Source organism: Protopterus annectens, chromosome 4.part1 (assembly GCF_019279795.1).
Source record: "Protopterus annectens isolate FY-2018-M chromosome 4.part1, PAN1.0, whole genome shotgun sequence".
Lineage (NCBI taxonomy): Eukaryota > Metazoa > Chordata > Ceratodontiformes > Protopteridae > Protopterus > Protopterus annectens.
In genome coordinates, this window is record NC_056734.1 from 898,475,601 (window position 1) to 898,496,858 (window position 21,258).

The following is a 21,258-nucleotide window of genomic DNA, read 5'->3' on the forward strand; positions in this document are numbered from 1 at the left end:
TGATGAATAGCTGTGAAAGAAGAGGTTTCTGATGAGGAGCCTGTGGCGGAGCCAGCTGCATGGCAGAAGACTGCAAAAGAGGAGGTGCCTGTTGAGAAGCCTTTGAAGGAGAAGGTGCCTGATTTGGAGCCTGTGGAGGAGCTGGCTGCAGGTGATGACTATGCCACTTAGAGGCAGGAGCAGTATGGCATGGCACACTGGGCAGTGACTGGTTTATAACTATGGGCCACATTAAAAAAATGCACAAAAAATAAAAAAGAAATTATGCATGCAAGCCTGCAACCAAGCTGTGTTATACCATGCATAAATTTGTAACACTCTGCATTAGATAAAGGCTACCCAAGTAACAGTGTGCTGAGGACAGAGCACAGTAATTATAATGTGCATAGATGGTGAGAACCACAGTGACAAATGTCAATAAAAGGCAGTGTGTATGCTAGCGGGTAAAGAGTATTCCATTACTGGTGTGTGTGCATGCATGTCAGATATGGCTAGGAGATAGAATTAGACTGGATTAGGAGGGGGTGTTGTTGTCATTATTGTATGAGTGTGTGGTGGTGGTGGGCACTGCAGATGTCACTCATATGAGGAACATGTGATGTCTGTGCACATCGTCATCTTGAGGCAGCCTCACTTAGGAAGGTCACAGACACAACTGATACCATTTTGAGAGAAAAGAATACTCCGAGTATGAATTAAGTGTTATGCTTTGTATGGACTTGACGCAAAACACCACATCCATGTGTATGTCCGTACTGCCGTGTACCACCCTAAGCACTGGATTTTGGTATGGAGGAAATGGCACTGTGGGGTCCAGATCCTGCCTTCCTCCTCTCACAGTAGGTATCTCCACTGCAGAGGTGGACTGGCCATGAGATGTGCATCAACCATGATGTGTGTCCACAGAGGGACACCTACTGTGTGCAATCTCCCTATACCACCTGTTCACAATGTTACAAATTTGACCTAAGCACTCCAACTTCTTTCAGCATAGCAATGCCAGAGTTGGTGTCTGATTGTTCATGTATGATGACTGTGCACAAATGCTGTGTAGCAGCCATGGACACACTTAGCTTGGCATATTTAAACTAGGGAAAAGACAATAGCTGTGTCTTTTGTGAGTCACACAGAAACTGAATTTCCCTCCACCTTCCCACACTTGGTCTGTGGTGTTTTTAAACTCAACAGTCTCTTTAGTTGCCCACCCCTTATGTTAATTTGACCACATATTTCTTTTCCTCTCCTCTTTCATTGGCTATTTTCAATAAGCACAAAATTATCATTTTGTGAAATTACTCCCCTTCAGCTATTTTAATTGATTGCCTGTCCCACTGCATCCCATAGAGCAATAATACCTAAATGCCCCCTACTTTCAATCTTTGCTCTTTTAAAATTAGTAGCTCTCCCCTTAGACTGCTAAACCTTCAGTTACCCCCTCTTTCATATCTAACCTCTTAGTGCACACTGCGGCTCTTATGATATTAATCCATTTTTTCCATCTTACCTTTTAAATCTGCAACATCTAGTCCAAGACCACCAATTACTGGAGAGCCCACATTCTGCATTTCAGCAGTCATCTTCAGATTAGTACTTCTGTTTTTCTCCTGGTGAGAGAAAGAGTACAGTGGCATAATTTCCTGGAGACAATCATAAGAAAGCAAGATAACTGCTTCATAGATGTCAGCTTGGAATTGGTATTTATATTTTGCTCCTGGTATGAGAAGGAGCAGATGGCAGTGATTCCTGACTGTCTCTGACCAGGCACTGAGTGTCTGTGTGGGACCTTCCTGATTGGTCTGGTTGCTATTCAAGGCATCTACCAGGAAAAGGCTACAATGAGCTTACAGACCCCATCAGGTACAATACTGTTCATCACCAAAGACCTGCAACCAGCTTTGACTGGTGCTACTGTTTTGCTTCTGGAGAGAGAAGAAGCAAAGGGGCATTGTATCCTAGCAGCATGAATTTGTTGTGAGACCAGCACTAGCAGTAGCCAATCAGGTGAATCATTTCTTCATTCTTAACAAACTACCTCTTTTTAAAGTAAGCACTGCACGACTAGCTTCTTATTCTGGCTTTTCCCGGTTAGGGGTCGCCACAGCGGATCACCTGTCCGCTCATGATTGGCAGTGGAGTTTTACAGTGTTGAGTTGCCAGCCCGGTGCCCAACCTTCTACAGAAGGCACACATATGCACACACACACACACACCTAGGGCCAATTTAGAGTGTCCAATCCACCTACAGCATGTCTTTGGCATGTGGGAGGAAACCGGAGCACCTGGAGGAAACCCACGCGACTAGAAGGAGGACATGCAGACTCCACATAGAAGGCACCCCAGCCGAGGATTGAACCGGAGAACCTCTAGCTGTGAGGCGGCAATGCTAACCGCTGCACCACCGTGGCCACCCTCTGCACCACCGCAGCCGCACAATTAGCTTATTTCCCCTAAATATGTCATTCATAAACCATCAGGGTGCATTAGTTAGCTTCCTCTCCAGGGTTTGGCAGTGCCCTAAATAGATGCAGACACACTGAGTTGACATTTTTCTTGTAAAAGCACTGCTGAATTTCACCAATACCTAGATGTACACAGGGCAACAAGTTTGCAGTGACAATCATTGGCCTCAGAATGGCAAACTACATATTCCTGGCATTACTTTATATTCTCATCACAACCTTCTAATCAATAAAAAGGGGCCTGTTGCCATGGATATGAACTTTCCCACTATCTTTGTTACCAACTTGTTGGATATGGGCATTCTGAGGCACTGTTTGCCTCATGTTTAATGAACACCAGCTAATTCTCTAAGCAAACTGATAAGGTACATGTGAGATGTAGTTACATAATGTCACTGGAGGCAAAACTCTCACATAAAAGCACTCCTAATGCTAATCAAGTTGTCAGAAGTACACAAACTGAACCTATCACACACAGTTCAAATCAGACACAGAGACCTACATATGCTGTGGCACTTAAATGTAACTTTCCTAAACCGCAAAGACTTCCTAGCAGAAGTACACATAACAAATGCCCTCAGCAGCTCTGAATGCACTCTTTCCAAACAACACCAACATCTTGTGCAGCCTCTGATTCTGAACCCATAAGACAAGCCATCGCACAATCCAACATTCTAGTCACTGGAGACTCCACTGTGAGACAGACTGATGTTCCTTGCATCAGGCTGAGTAAGAAGAAAGTTGCAGTCAATTACTTATTAGGGCCAGGATCTGCCACGTTACGCACGCACTCAGGTCACTACACCACAAGTACCAATGTGACGCAGTCACAGTCCATAAAGGTATACATGACCTGACACATACCACCCTAGACTATATGAAGAGAAGCATCGTGAAGCACTCAGAATATGGTATTTTATTGCACAATTATTTGTTACCATTTGTGGAAAAACTTGCATCCTATATTAGGGATACTTTTGATGTCTTGGATAAGATTTAAAAAGTTACATGGAATGCTAAAATATATTGGATTACTTTGGATGTTAACAGTTTATACACAAATATTAGACATTAAGATGGTATTAAAGTACTTTATTTTTTTAGGGGATAGTCTGGTGTCCAATTATATTATTGAACTGTTACAATTTTGTCTTTTGAATAATTATTTTAGTTTTAATAATGAAGTTTATCATCAATTGCAGGGCACTGCCATGGGGGCACCTTTTGCCCCCATATATGCAAATTTGTTAATGACTGTGTTTGAGATGGATTACATATAATCACATAATTTTGTGACGAATTATGTTTTATATTATTATAGATACATAGATGATTTAATTTTTGTCAGGATGGTTTTGGCAAGGTACAAGATTTTGTGAAGGATTTACATAATAACACTTATAATTTATTTTTTGATGGTTTCCAGTATGGCAGTGAAATTACATTTTTCTATCTTTGTTTGAGGGGCCTTGAAAATGGGACTAGTTATACATCTGTATATAGGAAATTTGTTGATGAGGGAAATATTTACATGGGGGAAGATGTCACCCCCCATTTAATAACATCTTTACCCTATGGGGAATTATTGAGATTGCACAGGATTTGCAATAATTATATAGATTTATATGACAGAGTTTTACAAACATCAATGTTTCTGAATAGGGGATATGATTTTGATACTACCAAGAATGCTTTGAATAAAACTAGGTGTGGGGATAACTTGCGTAAGAATTAGGAGAGTGATGTCATAGTTAGAAGGAATATACAGGGTCAGGAAAAAAAGTTTATTTTGTAACGAATATTTTGAGTAAAAAGATAGGGAAAATACTGAAATACTATTGGAAATTTAATGATGGTGAATTAACTAATATTTTGTGCAATATGCCGCTTATTTCTTATAGGCGATGGCAAAACTTGAAGGATAGGTTGGTTTGGGCCTATTTTGTGTTTCCTAATGAAAATTTTTTTGTTTCTCCCAAGTTGTTGGGTACTGTTCCCTGTAGGAATTGTAATGTAGGTCAACTTATAGTACCTGGTTTTAAAATAATAAACAATATGAGATTTGATTTTGCTGGTACATTTTCCTGTGGGACTGAGGGTATTGTTTATGCACATTGATGTCCCTGCAACCTGCTCTATATTGGTGAAAGTAAAAGAATGTTTAGGTCTAGTTGCACCACGAACACTTGTAAAACAGGAAAACCAACAATGCAGAGGTAACGTTGTCCCAAACAGCTTGGAGAAATAATCCACAACAGTTTTAGCTCTTTCAGTCACCAGTTTATTATGCGACCTTCCTCAGAAACCATTGATTTACTCCATTACTTCATTTTATACCTCATGACAGGAAATTACTTCATAATTACACATATTGATTTAAAGTGCCATGTCTTACCACTTCTATCCAGCATTACATATTAAAATTCAACCTTCAGTAAAAAATTCTTTGTATAAAAAACATCTTTTTGTAAACCTTGTTTTTATGCTTTACAAATAATACCAAATTGTGTTGTGTATTATCACAATAAAATTATTATTATCTATACTTTAAAAAACATTTTAAATTTATTGTGTCGTTCAATCCAGGGAACTTATCGGCTCCTAAATGGAGCTGCCAATATGCTTCCTTGCATTCTAGGATGTTATTTAAATCACCGTTAAAACAAATGTTTTCTACACTGTCCAAAACAAAGAATTCAAACTTTTTGAATTCTTCACAAATAATGGAATGTCTAAACAAAGCATTAAATTTGTTCTTCCTTTTTATAGCCAGATTGTGTTCATAAACACGTCTTTTTAGACTTCTTTTAGTTTTGCCTATGTAGTATTGTCTACATGTCACACATCTTGCTACATAAACTAGTAGTTCACTATTACAATTGAAATAATTCTTGGCCCAAAAGGTTTCATTAAATAGACCTATTGTAATGAACGATGTGTTTGAAATAAATCTACACTGTTTACAATTAGTACAACTGTATGTTCCTTTTTTAATTGTACATGCCCTGGAAGGTTTTGTCATTTCTCCATGATATTCCAACATACTTTTAATGTTGGAAACCTTTTTGTAAGTAAATTTTGGACTTAAACCTAGTTTGTCAGCTAGGTCTTTGTTTCCCACTATGATGTTCCAGTTTTGTGTAATTATGTTTTTTATCCTCCATAATTCGTCTACTATGGGAACTGGGAAAGCTATTCGAAAATTGTCATTGTTTTCCAGTTTACCACCATGTTCAAACAAATTTCCAGCCTGCACCATAACTTCTGTAGACTGTAAAATTGGTTTTGCCACATTTTTCCTCAAAACCTGAACTTCTTTTTCTATTTCCTTAATCCACTTGTTATTGTAACCTCTTTTTTCAAATAACCTGTTCAAAATTCTTCCTTCTTTCAAAAAAATTCCATCATCTGATGTCAACCTACTCAGTCTTATATACTGTCCTTTGATGACCCCCTTCTTCATATGGACAGGGTGCAAACTGTCATTATGCAAGTATTGGTTTGCAAAATAAGGTTTTCTATAAATTTGACTCGAAAATTTTCTATTCTCAACACCAATCTTCATATTGATGTCCAAAAAGTTGATAGTCTTTCCAAATTCACCTAATTGCACAGGATTTGCAATAATTATATAGATTTATATGACAGAGTTTTACAAACATCAATGTTTCTGAATAGGGGATATGATTTTGATACTACCAAGAATGCTTTGAATAAAACTAGGTGTGGGGATAACTTGTATAGGAATTAGGAGAGTGATGTCATAGTTAGAAGGAATATACAGAGTCAGGAAAAAAAGTTTATTTTGTAACGAATATTGTGAGTAAAAAGATAGGGAAAATATTGAAATACTATTGGAAATTTCTTATTAATGATGGTGAATTAACTAATATTTTGTGCAATATGCCGCTTATTTCTTATAGGCGATGGCAAAACTTGAAGGATAGGTTGGTTTGGGCCTATTTTGTGTTTCCTAATGAAAATTTTTTTGTTTCTCCCAAGTTGTTGGGTACTGTTCCCTGTAGGAATTGTAATGTAGGTCAACTTATAGTACCTGGTTTTAAAATAATAAACAATATGAGATTTGATTTTGCTGGTACATTTTCCTGTGGGACTGAGGGTATTGTTTATGCACATTGATGTCCCTGCAACCTGCTCTATATTGGTGAAAGTAAAAGAATGTTTAGGTCTAGGGTTCAGGAACATATTAGGGACATCAAAAAATAAAAAGTTGTTTTGCTGTTCATTTTATGGAACATCATAACAGTGATTTTACATTGTTACAAGGGACAGTTCTGAAAAAGTGTTTGTTAAATTAGGAGACAATTTTATGTTGAAAGATGAACTTCTTTTTAAAGAGTCAGTTTTTATATTGAGATATAATACTCTGGTACCATATAGTTTAAACTGTGAGATTAATTGGAAATATTTAATTTAATTATTTTGTTTTATTGATTAATTGAATAATTAGTATGTGTCTGTTATATAAGGGGATATTTTATACTGTTGGTTACTTCTTGAAGGCTGTTGGGCTGAGGCGCTAAAGTTTTATACAATAAAAGTTTTTGGATCAGTAGCCTGTAGTTTATTGTAAATATTTTCTCATTTTTGGTGGTTTCTGACACTTTTGGTTAATATTAGCAGCCCAGGATAGTGGACTATGTACACACTGGTTTACAGAGTCCATTGAACATGTGGGAGAAACAGACAAATACAGGTTCTATAAAACAGAACTGGAAACAGTCATACACATCTTGTTGCTGGGTGTGATGCTCTAATAGCAGATGCCCTGCATACTGAAAGGCATAATAATGTGGCAACACTGTTGCATTGGGGATTGTGCAAACATTACAATATTGAAGTAGTTAAGAAACATTGGAAACATGAGCCACAAAGCATTATAGGGAATAATATAGCAATAACGACGCCTTGTGGTAATGCTGATTTACCCATGGTTGGCGTGGTTTGGTCCCGAGGGCAAGCCCGAGGGACCAAACAAAGCCAACCGTGGGTAAATACAGCATTACCCACACCCAGAAGTGGGTTATTGCTATTATACCATGACATTATTTAAGAAAAGTAACTATTACTTTACTTAAATAATGACGTAGTATAACTACTGTTTACCGCCCTTCCGCAGATGTCTGTCATCCGGCAGTTCTGATGTACCGCGCGCCGCAGTACATCAGAGTTGTGGGCAAAAGCAACGGAGAAAGCAAGATCTCTGTTGCTTTTGTTTTATCAGTTATAGTTAAATGGCTTAACATAGCGAGACAGTTTTAAAATAAGCAACGGAGATTTCGTTGCTTATTTTAAATGTCTCGCTATGTTAAACCCATTTAACATAAAAAAAAAAGCAACGGAGATCTTGCTTTCTCCGTTGCTTTTTTAAACCTGTCTTGTTATGTTAAATGGGTTTAGTAGCGAGACAGCTTTAAAATAAGCAACAGAGATCTCCGCTGTTTATTTTAAATGTCTCGCCATGTTAAACCCATTTAACATAGCGAGACAGTGTTTAAAAGTAGAATTATACTAATGGAAAAGTCCGGCAACCGGACCTTTTTCCATTAGTATAACTCGATTTACAATGTGCACGCTGGCCAATCAGCGTGCACGTTTTGGGGGGGTCATGGTATAATATAGCAATAACCCACGCCTGGGAGTGGGTAATGCTGGATTTACCCATGGTTGGTGTGGTTTGGTCAAAAGGGCGAAGCCTGAGTGGCCAAACAAAGCCAACTGTGGGTAAATCCAGCATTATCCACACCCAGAAGTGGGTTATTGCTATTATACAATGACATTATTTAAGAAAGAAAATAATTACTTTTCTTAAATAATGGCATTGTATAATGCCTCCTTGCTGCCCTTCCACATCTGTCTGGTATTCTGCGGCAGTTCTGATGTACTGCACGTGTATGCCTATGCAGTGCATCAGAGCTGTGGGCAAAAGCAACAGAGAAAGCAAGATCTCCGTTGCTTTATACAAACTGTTTCGCTATGTTAAAGGAGTTTAACATAGCGAGACAGCTTTTAAAAAAGCAACGGAGAATCTTCTTTGCTTTTTTAAAAGCTGTCTCGCTATGTTAAACTCATTTAACATAGCGAGACAGTGTGAAGCAATGGAGATCTTGCGTTCTCCGTTGCTGTAAAAAAAGAGTTACAGTAATGGAAAAAGTCTGGGTGACCGGATCTTTTTCCATTACTATAACTCTGATTTACAACGTGCACGCTGACTAATCAGCATGCACGTTTTTGAATATTAATGGGGGGTCGTTGTATAATAAAGTTTATATCACATGGGATCACCCATTACCAACAGTTCCAAAAATAGATGTGAGAAAACCAGATATAGTAGTTCATGAAGACAAAAGTAGCATTGGCCATTGAAATTGCTTATGTACAGAGAGACACAAAGTCATAAAATACAAGGATTTGCAGGTAGTTAAATAAGGGCAATATGGAGGAAGGATACCCAGAGAAGTAGGCATATATATATATATATATATATATATATATATATATATATATATATATGGCTCTACTGCTTTTGGCTGAATTACATTTGGTTGAAAATGATTTCAGGCAGCCCACTTCACCGAAAATGCATTTAATTGAAAACCTATTTGGTCGAATTCCATCTGGCCGAAAATGGTATATAGCCCCTGCCCCACTGCAGTGCGACCCTGGAGTGAGAATATAAAGTCCAGGGGTGTGTGGGGGGCACAGCCCCCCTCATTGAGGGATGTGGGGGTGTAGCCCCCCACACAATTGCAGTGTATTCACTATTATATACTTGTGTATCCATTAAAAATACACTGAAACATATAACATTAGTAAAAACTAGTTGCCTCCCACACCCCCCTGAACTTTATATTCTCATTCCAGGGTCGCAATGCAGTGGGGCAGGGCCTATATTCCATTTTCAACCAAATGGACTTTGACCAAATGAGCTTTCAATCGAATGAACTTTCGGTGAAATGGGCTGCCTGAAATAATTTTCGACCAAATGTAATACGACCAGAAGCAGTAGCAGTAGACCCATATTTATATATATATATATATATATATATATATATATATATATATATATATATGGGTCTACTTCTTTTTAATGAAGACACAGTTTACCGAATCTCAAATAGCAGAACTTAAGACTACCAAAACTTCACTTGAACGAAACTGCATTACATCAAACCTCACTTCTCCAAAACAGAAAACTAAAGAAAACGAACAAAAACACACATTTTTGCAGGGCGGGCCCCTGCACCCCCCATGTGGGGGGATTGCGCCCCCCATACCCATGCATATTATATATACTAACTCCGAGATCACACTACAGTGGGAAAAGCGATCTACAGCAACAAGCTCCAACTACTATGTAAGACACATTCTCAGTAATGGTTTCAACAAATAAAGGCAAACACTGTACCTATTCTGCAACACCAGTTCGGTAAACTGTTTTTGTTAAAAAGAAACAGACCCATATATATATATATATATATATATATATATATATATATATACACACACACACACACACACACACACACACACACATACGCACACACACACACACACACACACACACACACACACACACACACACACACATTTATGACATTTTAACAAATGTACAAAATGTCGATCCACTAAACCCTGACACTCAAATAATTGTAAACATACTTTTTTGCAGAGGTCACCACTGCTACTTATATAAACTAACATTGAGATAGGACTACAGTGACCAAACAGGAAAATCCCTGATTACTGCTTGTCTGTGATCTTGAACAAACAAAAATACAAAACTGTTTGATCAGTTAATTTTCTATTGTCGTTTTATACAATGGATAAGTGTAACATTTTGAGAAAAGTTAGAAAATATTGTTGCTTGTAATTTTTGTAAAGTATCCAGACATTTACTATTTTCATGTCCTCCCACCACAATAGGCCAAAACATCCCAAATCAGGACTTACATGCATAAAGTGAGACAGGTGGTAACCCTATCAACTAGGTGCACTAATACTGTCTTTTAATGTCTTTTATGTGTTTTTGTGACATCCTTCCACAGGAGGAGGATGCCTATCTTGTGCACAGATCATTGGGAAGAGACATCTTCCACTGACTTTGAGTCAATCCTTACACAAGTGGAGTGCTTGAGGATTTCCTAGTCAACAAACAAAATGTAACAATCAATGGCAACCACAACAAACAGCTGAATTTACTTTACTTTACATGTGCCATGTGCCCTTTCATTAAAACATAAGAAAAGGGAAATCTTTAACTATCTATATAAATAAATGAATGAATGAATGAATGAATGAATGAATGAATGAAAATAAAAATCTTTCCACCGCTGGCACTGTGGAATGGAATTATCTTTCAAATCCTTTCCAGTAGCAGCTGTTCTTTGAGAGTAGTGACAGGTTTGACTCCTGAGGAAAAAGTGTGTGTGGGTGTGTGTGTGTATGGCGGGGGGACATCATCATCATCATGGACTTCAAAAAGCTACTTTGAACAAAGCCCTGCAATTTAGCTACTTTTTGGTTGCAGCTGTATCTCCTTTGTATACTGTAAAACAAGCTGTGAGACATACCCGATGAGGGCCATTCAAGAAACAAAAAAGCAGTTTTGTTACAGAAGGTATATAAGATGATATTGACTGACACTAATCGCATTATATGTCAATGACATGGGAATACATCACTACTTCCTTATGTCTAGCATGACTCATATAAAGCAGATTTAAAAAGGATTATGGGAAACAGAAAGGCTTGAAAAAAAAACACAATCACATTGATATGTCAAGGCCCATTGGCAGTCATTTTGTAGAAAACATTAAAATTCTATAAGAAACAGAGTGATTTTGAGGAGTTAAAACTGCTCAGAAAACAAAGCCAGTGAAAAAATAGACTTTTTCAGTTTTAAGGTGGCGATTTTCCTTTAAGACATGAGGCTCTAGTTTGGCAAAGACTTTTCCAGAGGAAGACTAGGGCAGAAATTAAATTGGTGTCAGGTACGTTAGTCAATCTAGTCATATTAAAAAGGCTTACATTAGGTTGCTTAGGAATTATTTACATGAAACATGCACACTAGTGGCAATCAGGAGATGCAGCAACAAGTACAGCTTCCTTTCATTAACAGAGGTCTCTGTGATTAAAATAAGCAGGAAACACAAAGAAATGCAATTTAACCACTGCACACATTTACAACCCAGCATCACTGCATTATGTCTTTCTTATAATTAAATAAATGTAAATTGCATTTCAGTTCTAAAACAAAATTGATAAATGACAGCAGGCTACCTGGCCAAAAAGCTCCTCTTCAGCATAATGCCTTTATCTGGTGGTTGATGATGTATGTGTATATGCAAGCACTTATATACTGCTCCCCAGAAAAAAAGAATAATAAAAAACATAAACAAATTGTTTCAGCATAACTCAAATGACTGTATTTAAATAAGTCATGACTGATTGCCTTTCAGATACCAAAATTAGTACAAACAAAAGCAATGGATTAGTTTACTATGTTCATCTGTATATATAAACTGATATGGTCTCAGTCTAATCTCTATAATCAAGTTATAAAGCTGATGGAACTTTAAAAAGTTAACGTCTCTGCTAAAAATCTGCCAGGAGGCAAGGATCTGGTCACACCTCCCTGCTTTCAGAAGAAGATTTTCATACATGTTTCCACAGCAATTCACAACGTAAGAATAGTGTTTACATTTCAAACCTAAGGGCACAATTTGTATAAATTAGCTGACAGTGACTCTGTAAAATAAAAGAACAAATTGAATTAGAAAAGATAATTAGTTAAGCTGCATTTTGATTTCACACATCTAAAGGAGGCATACCGCCATCATTTGATGCCTTAACAACAAGAAAAAAGTGCACAGATTATCAAACCAGCACATTTACAGTTTGTACACAGAGGTACAGACAAAGATCAGGCAGCTAATGTACTCAGCAGAGATAACCGAAAAAAAAGAACCAGCAGTCATTTATTTACCAGCAGCCTGGAGGAGAAAGTGTTACTGAACTTAGTTATGTAAATTATTTTAACAGTGTATAACTCTTAATAACAGCCCTTGGTGTACTTGAATGTCCTTGTACATCAAGGTCTTTCAGTTCTTAGATTACTTCTTCGACAGCAGAGTGCAGTACAACCAAAGCATTCACTCCTCATACCAAGGAAAGGTAAGGGTAAACTGCAATACAAAACAAGGTTTTGGGATTTACACTTCAAGGTGGTCTGGTGGTCCAAATTACTCCATTCTAATAACTACCTACAAATTAGACACACACTTGAGTAGTTGTTGAATTAACAAACTACACTGTTAAATTAAAATGTGTGAAGCAACTGACTATATACTTAATACCTACACCCAGGAAGAATGAAGGCAGTCAGAAGATAAAATAAATAGTATATCAGGTAAAATTACAAAGTCCAAAATAGTAGCTCTTTTCAGAGGAACATATATAAAAGAAACAAGTTACAGGTATTTTAAATAATAACTTTGTTACGAGAGGCCCTTCAAACATAACTGTCAGGACTAATACCCAAGTCATGAGGTACATTGGCCAATAAAACATTTCCAGCCTGCTAAGTCCTTCCCATAAAGCTTCTGTATCTCCAATCATCTTCACTTCTGAGCCTCATTATAAAGCTTCTGTCCCTATAGCTCTTGAACTGATGTATAACTTAAACAGAAGTCCTCACAGCAAGGAAGGTGAACAATGAAGGGTGATTATGTTGAAGAAATCCCTTCTAACCACACCTTTTTTATGCTAAGAACTCAAGCTTTTGACATCAGATAAAGAAGCAGTCTATCAGATGTAAGTATAAAGACAGAGTCATGAGTTAACACAGTTGTGTGGTCCCACTATCGAAACATAGCCCCCCACAACTAGTACATAATCAACAACTGAAGCTTTATCATATTCTGTGAATGCATTTAATGTTCTGTAACGATATTTAGCACAGAAGTGGCAACTCTTTGGAAGACCTAGGTATTGTGATGAGCTGTTTTCTATGTGATATATATATATATATATATATATAAATAAAACAGAAGTAAATGTATGATGGCTTTTAAACTTTTAAACTCATTGTTGATTCACCCACTTGCCTGCTCTACACTTAGCAATGACAATGAAAAGCTGGTTAGCTTTAGCTTTTCAAATGTCTTTCATCTCATTGACATAGTGTTTAAATTGCCTGTGAACAGCACTACTGTGTAGGAGGAATTTGCTTTGATTAGAATAATTGAGGTAAAAGATGTGAAAATGCAGACCTTATCTTAAATTTGATTCTGTAGTGACCTTAGAGAAGAGAAATGATTAGCTTTCCAAAAGGCCCTGTGTTTATGGAAAATGAGGTATTGTATTCTTATTGACAATGCTTGCAACTTGAATACCCTTCCTATACCTGTGATTGCTATTAGAATAAATAGTTTTCAAGACAGCAATTTGGGAAGCTGAAGATGCCAGTTTGTAGAGAATTTGTGTCATCATTTAAAGTAATATAGATGTCATATGGAGACTGCACCTCCCACTGGAAACTTCAACATAAACATTGCCCTTGAGTAATAGCTTGGAAACCTTCAGAAATACTATGTCCTGAATATATTGGTCTCTGTGGTACTTATTAATGGTTGCCATGTGGATCTTGGTGGCACAGTGGCCCATTCCTGAGTCATGCAGGTGTGGTGTACCAGTCCTGCTGGCTCTGGATGGGTCAATGTGAAAATCTTATCCACTCATTCCAGTAGGTTCTCCTAGTGAATGTTGTTTAGCAACCAAGTAAAAATGTTGACTGCTATGCTCAGTATTTCTGTCCTTTTGTTGTCAATAGAAAAAGAAGAGCCACACCTTTGGGCATAAATCTTTCAGATCAGCATGCCTCCTTTCTAAAGCAGTGAATTGTTAGGGTTTTCTGCAATGTCTTGAAGCTGTGGAAGAAGTGGGAATCGTACCTTGGTCAGCAAGCATGGTACTATTATGATAACCTTTGTGTATCAGACATTATGAGGGAAGACCTGTAGAGTATGCCACTGGGTCACAGCTCTCAACCTTCCATCTCCAAAATGAGGAACACTAGCCCTCATAATGTGGAACAAATGAGCAAAATGTGGAACACATACTAATGGTTTACTAACAACTTTAACTAATAAGGCCATAGGATGGTTAAAATATGCTGGTTTTACTTATAAAGAAGATATTTTAATGAATTAATATGATTAATTTCTATTTACCATGGATTTCACTTAAAAAAAATTCCTAACACTGAATGTGTGTCAGAGTCTTTCAATGTGGAATACTGAGGAACTTTGAGGAACATGAACTTTTTAAGACCCCAAATGAGGTATGTTCCTTGTAATGAGGTACACTTGAGAGGTATGCACTGGGCCACTGTTTGTTAGGCTGTATTTGTTGTGATTTTTCAATTTCAGGGTCATTGAGGAGTAGCACAGATACTTGTTTCTGGTTGAAGAAAAGACAGTAGTTACATATTGGTGCTGCCTGCCTCTGAGTTTTTCAAGGGACCTTTCATATAAAAGTAGTAGTCAGTCGATCAGTTTGTCTACAACTGAGATGATTAGATCCAGAATGTACATTGTTGTCAGAAACTCTTAAGACTGTACAGCTGGCATGACTGGGTTCCCCTTCATTTGTTGATGCACCACTCTGCTGCCTAACTGAATACCTATGGAATCCAGTGACAGAGTATTTTGGAAGATATGCACCATGAGATGGACAGCTATCATTTCTACTACACTGATATGGAAGCTGTCATCATCTTCTGACAATATGCACTCTGCACTGTCTACCTAGTACAGTGCCTTCTCCACATAATATAAATTAATTGATTGTAACTGTGGCCCTGGCATTCACTAAGTTAAAATGAAAGCATGCCTGAAGACTGGTAACATCCACCATGACAAATGTGTCTGGGTGTTTGCTGAGATCAGTCTATGGAAATGATTGTTATCTTACTATTCAGTGTAACTCCATGCAGTATATGGCATGTGGGATTATACATATGTTTGTCACCATGAGAACTAGTGCATATACCATAGAATGCACTGTTTGCAAAATATTGTGAATCATTTCTAGTTGTTGGTAGACTGTAAATAAAATGTCAACTAAACCTGTAAAACAAACACATTCAATAGGACTACTTTGTGATTTTTCACCAGTTATAGTGACCCCATTCACCTAGGTGATGTTTTGTCGATACAGCTTGAAAGTAGTAATCTAAATTGGAAGAAATCCTGGATCCCTACAGCTACAGCTGTCCTGTTACAGTAGATGTATATTTTATGTGCACCCAGGGAGCAATTTGATGGCAAATAGAATGGCTCAAAATTGGTTGCATGGCTCCATGCCAGAAATAAGGAATGTCATTTTGATGGCATATCAGGCATCATTGAAATCCAAAGATCAAATCTGATCTCCTCTGGATAAACACTGGAAGACTGATTGACTGAAAGGCAATGATGATGCCGGTGCAGACCATGGATCTCTAAAATAGATCTGAGTTTGGTGCTAGAAATAATCTACAGAGGCAGCAGAGTCCTCACTATTCTGTTGGGAACACTCCGATGATTCTTTTCACAAGTAGCATTTGCTCTTCACTCCTTGTTGGTTTTGTTTGTTTGGGGGGGGGAGCAGTAAAACAAAGACTAACATGACATATGACATGGACATGGCAGCAGAGGCAAAACAGGCAATATTCACAATCTGCATTCTCCTCCTGGCATTGGAGAAGTTCTTCCACTGCACACAACCAAGACTGTCAGATAGGGAGTCAGGAGTGATTTGGTCCTCCCAGGGGTTGACCATGGCCTAATGAATATCTCCTTTCCCTTCAATCTCTGGGACAGTGACCTTGATGAAGGATTCCTCCAATATTCAGATATTGCTGCTATGGCTATCCTGAAACTGAGGTTTACACTGATTCCATTGTACCTAACAGAAAAAGCACTGATGAAAATGGATGTGATCTCTCACACCTGGAAACATTTTTCCGTTCTCCTGCATCTCCTTCAGATGATCATTGGATTCTGGGCCAAACACCAGGGAGCCGTTGTAAAGGGTATGTATGAAAGTTGCCTTGCAGTCCTCTTCAAAGAAAATAAGGAGCAGTCAGTTATGCTGTGTTTTTGCTTTGGAGAGGCCTGACCCAAAAAATGCATTTTCCTTGGGGAGGGGATGTTGGCAATGTCTGTGGGTTCGTGTATTTTTGTCATTTTGGACTAATTCTGAGCATATCTGGGAATTACCACCCAGGTTCCTAACATAACTAAAGAAAGCCTTGTGATTATCCTTAGTGTCCTGTGCAATTTTTCTCTCGAAGCTGGCCTTAGACAATTTTATGTGTGCCTGTAGTTTTTTGCTAATACTGATCAGTGATGCCTTCCCTTTTTGGGATTTTGCTCTATCATTTAGTAGCTTCCTCCTTCTATTGTACAGTTTGCTTATGGCTGGGGTCCACCAGACAGGACGTCTGCCTTTGGAGAATTGGGTCTTGGTTTTATTTGGGATGATCCATGCATTCCTGAAGGTGTTCATAGAATGCGTTTATAAAGGATTCTGCGGTCTGGGCCGTATTTTCCACAGGCCCGGGGGCTTTGAAGGATTACACCTCAGTTTTGAGGAGTGTGAAATTTGCTTTAGAGAAGTTTTTCACTGTGGTTTTCTGGGCAGGGGGTGGGATCGGGATGTGAATATCCAGTGAGATTAGTTTATGGTCTGATCTTACCAGTGAGGGATACACTTCTGGTCTGGAGCATAGAGTCCCCATGTTGGTGATGATCAGGTCCAGTATGTTTTCCCCTCTTGTGGGAGTGGTAACAAGTTGTTCCATAGCATTTGAGTTTATAAATTCTAGGAACCTTTGGGCTAGGGTGTTGGAGCTAGAGTAATGCTCCCAGTCTATGTTTGGGTAGTTGAAGTCGCCCAATATAATGGTGTTTGGAGAGACCTTCATATTTTCCAGTGATCTCAGGAAGGCCGAGTGGGGTTCCTGTGTTTGGGAGGGTGGTCTGTAGCAGGCTATAAACTGGAAGGCAGTTTTACCCACTGTTAGTTGCACATGGATAGTCTCTGATGCTTCGTGCTTTGCCACCAACCTGGAGGTGTGGGTATCTTCGATGAATATCGATACTCCCCCTCCTTTTGTGGTTCGGTCCAAGTTTTGGGGCCAAAAAGCATGGTATGAGGTATAACCTGGTAGTGCTGGGGTGCTCTCAGGAGCCCTGAACCAGGTTTCTGTTACTGCACAGATATCGATGTTCTCCATGCTAAGGAGAGTTTCGAGTGCGTGCATCTTGAGGTTTAGACTTCTGGCGTTGAGTAGCATTACACTTAGTTCCTTATCCCTTGTGATACCCATGGAGGTGGGTTTGTCTTTTGAGCCTTGCCTAAAAAGGCACTATGGGGGTAGCAAGAGCCTTGCCAATATCCAAAGCCCAGGGTAACAGGTGCAAGCCGTCCCTAGCGAAACATCGTGGCTTGTCGAGCATATCATCCCAAGCTGACAGGCATTGGATCCCCTTTGAATGACACCAGTACTTAAGCCAATTGTTGAAATTGATCATCTTGTCTTCATACTGTGGCATCATTCTTGGTGAGGGTAAGATGCTCATTAAGGTCAGGGTCATACCGGCCTGGGCTACATGCTCAGAGAGCTCCTTTATGTCTCTTTTCATGTAGTCCAGGGAGGTACATCTCAGGTCATTCACACCAGCATGGACAATGACTGAGTCATATTTGTACTTGCCTTGGAGTGACCCGAGTGCTTGTGTTATGTGGCGGATCCTAGCGCCCGACAGGCAGCTCACCGTGACCTTCTCCCTGTTCAGCCTGGTGAGCGGGACGTCAGTGTGCCTGATGATAGAGTCACCTATTACAAGTGTATCAGGTGTGTTGTTTAGCCTTAAGAGCTGTGACTGTTCGGCACACTGGCTTTGTGAGATATGTGTTGCACGTGTTTTGTTTTGGGGTAGCGGCTGCTTGGATGTCTGCTTTGGAGGTCTCTGCTGCTTAGGCAGATCTTTATTTAGAGCCTCCGAGTATATTTTTGTGTGTTTATGTGTTTAGTTTGCTGTCGTGGTAGGTCTATGTGAGACTGGAATTGTAGTGAGTGTGGTTTCCTTCTCCTCCTGACTGGTTATGCCAGTACTGAGTTGAGAGAGCGTAGCCTCCAGTTTGGCTATATGGTTGCATCTCTCACATGTGCTGGAATTTGTTGGGAGGAGGAGAGGGTTTGTCTGTGTACATGAGGCTAACTCTTAATAACAGCCCTTGGTGTACTTGAATGTCCTTTTACATCAATGTCTTTCAGTTCTTAGATTACTTCTTCGACAGCAGAGTGCAGTACAACCAAAGCATTCACTCCTCATACCAAAGAAAGGTAAGGGTAAACTGCAATACAAAACAAGGTTTGGGGATTTACACTTCAAGGTGGTCTGGTGGTCCAAATTACTCCATTCTAATAACTACCTACAAATTAGACACACACTTGAGTAGTTGTTGAATTAACAAACTACACTGTTAAATTAAAATGTGTGAAGCAACTGACTATATACTTAATACCTACACTCAAGAAGAATGAAGGCAGTCAGAAGATATAATAAATAGTATATCAGGTAAACTTACAAAGTCCAAAATAGTAGCTCTTTTCAAAGGAACATATATAAAAGAAACAAGTTACAGGTATTTTAAATAATAGCTTTGTTACGAGAGGCCCTTCAAACATAACTGTCAGGACTAATACCCAAGTCATGAGGTACATTGGCCAATAAAACATTTCCAGCCTGCTAAGTCCTTCCCATAAAGCTTCTGTATCTCCAATCATCTTCAATTCTGAGCCTCATTATAAAGCTTCTGTCCCTATAACTCTTGAACTGATGTATAACTTAAACAGAAGTCCTCACAGCAAGGAAGGTGAACAATGAAGGGTGATTATGTTGAAGAAATCCCTTCTAACCACAACTTTTTTATGCTAAGAACTCAAGCTTTTGACATCAGATAAAGAAGCAGTCTATCAGATGTAAGTATAAAGACAGAGTCATGAGTTAACACAGTTGTGTGGTCCCACTATCGAAACATAGACCCCCACAACTAGTACATAATCAAGAACTGAAGCTTTATCATATTCTGTGAATGCGTTTAATGTTCTGTAACGATATTTAGCACACAAGTGGCAACTCTTTGGAAGACCTAGGTATTGTGATGAGCTGTTTTCTATGTGATATATATATATATATATATAAAACAGAAGTAAATGTATTGTATGACGGCTTTTAAACTCATTGTTGATTCACCCACTTGCCTGCTCTACACTTAGCAATGACAATGAAAAGCTGGTTAGCTTTAGCTTTTCGAATGTCTTTCATCTCATTGACATAGTGTTTAAATTGCCTGTGAACAGCACTACTGTGTAGGAGGAATTTGCTTTGATTAGAATAATTGAGATAAAAGACGTGAAAATGCAGACCTTATCTTAAATTTGATTCTGTAGTGACCTTAGAGAAGAGGATAGATTAGCTTTCCAAAAGGCCCTGTGTTTATGGAAAATGAGGTATTGTACTCTTATTGACAATGCTTGCAACTTGAATACCCTTCCTATACCTGTGATTGCTATTAGAATAAATAGTTTTCAAGACAGCAATTTGGGTCACTGAAGATGCCAGTTTGTAAAGAAATTGTGTCATCATTTAAAGTAATATAGATGTCATATGGAGACTGCACCTCCCACTGGAAACTTCAACATAAACATTGCCCTTGAGTAATAACTTGGAAACCTTCAGAAATACTATGTCCTGAATATACTGGTCTCTGTGGTACTTATTAATGGCTGCCATGTGGATCTTGGTGGCACAGTGGCCCATTCCTGAGTCATGCAGGTGTGGTGTACCAGTCCTGCTGGCTCTGGATGGGTCAATGTGAAAATCTTATCCACTCATCCCAGTAGGTTCTCCTAGTGGATGTTGTTTAGCAACCAAGTAAAAATGTTGACTGCTATGCTCAGTATTTCTGTCCTTTTGTTGTCAATAGAAAAAGAAGAGCCACACCTTCGGGCATAAATCTTTCAGATCAGCATGCCTCCTTTCTAAAGCAGTGAGTTGTTAGGGTTTTCTGCAATGTCTTGAAGCTGTGGAAGAAGTGGGAATCGTACCTTGGTCAGCAAGCATGGTACTATTATGATAACCTTTGTGTCTCAGACATTATGAGGGAAGACCTGCAGAGTATGCCACTGGGCCACAGCTCTCAACCTTCCATCTCCAAAATGAGGAACACTAGCCCTCATAATGTGGAACAAATGAGCAAAATGTGGAACACATACTAATGGTTTACTAACAATTTTAACTAATAAGGCCATAGGATGGTTAAAATATGCTGGTTTTACTTATAAAGAAGATCTTTTAATGAATTAATATAATTCATTTCTATTTACCATGGATTTCACTTTAAAAAAATTCCTAACACTGCATGTGTGTCAGAGTCTTTCAATGTGGAACACTGAGGAACTTTGAGGAACATGAATTTTTTAAGACCCCAAATGAGGTATGTTCCTTGTAATGAGGTACACTTGAGAGGTATGCACTGGGCCACTGTTTGTTAGGCTGTATTTGTTGTGATTTTTCAATTTCAGGGTCATTGAGGAGTAGCACAGATACTTGTTTCTGGTTGAAGAAAGACAGTAGTTACATAATGGTGCTGCCTGCCTCTGAATTTTTCAAGGGACCTTTCATATAAAAGTAGTAGTCAGTCGATCAGTTTGTCTACAACT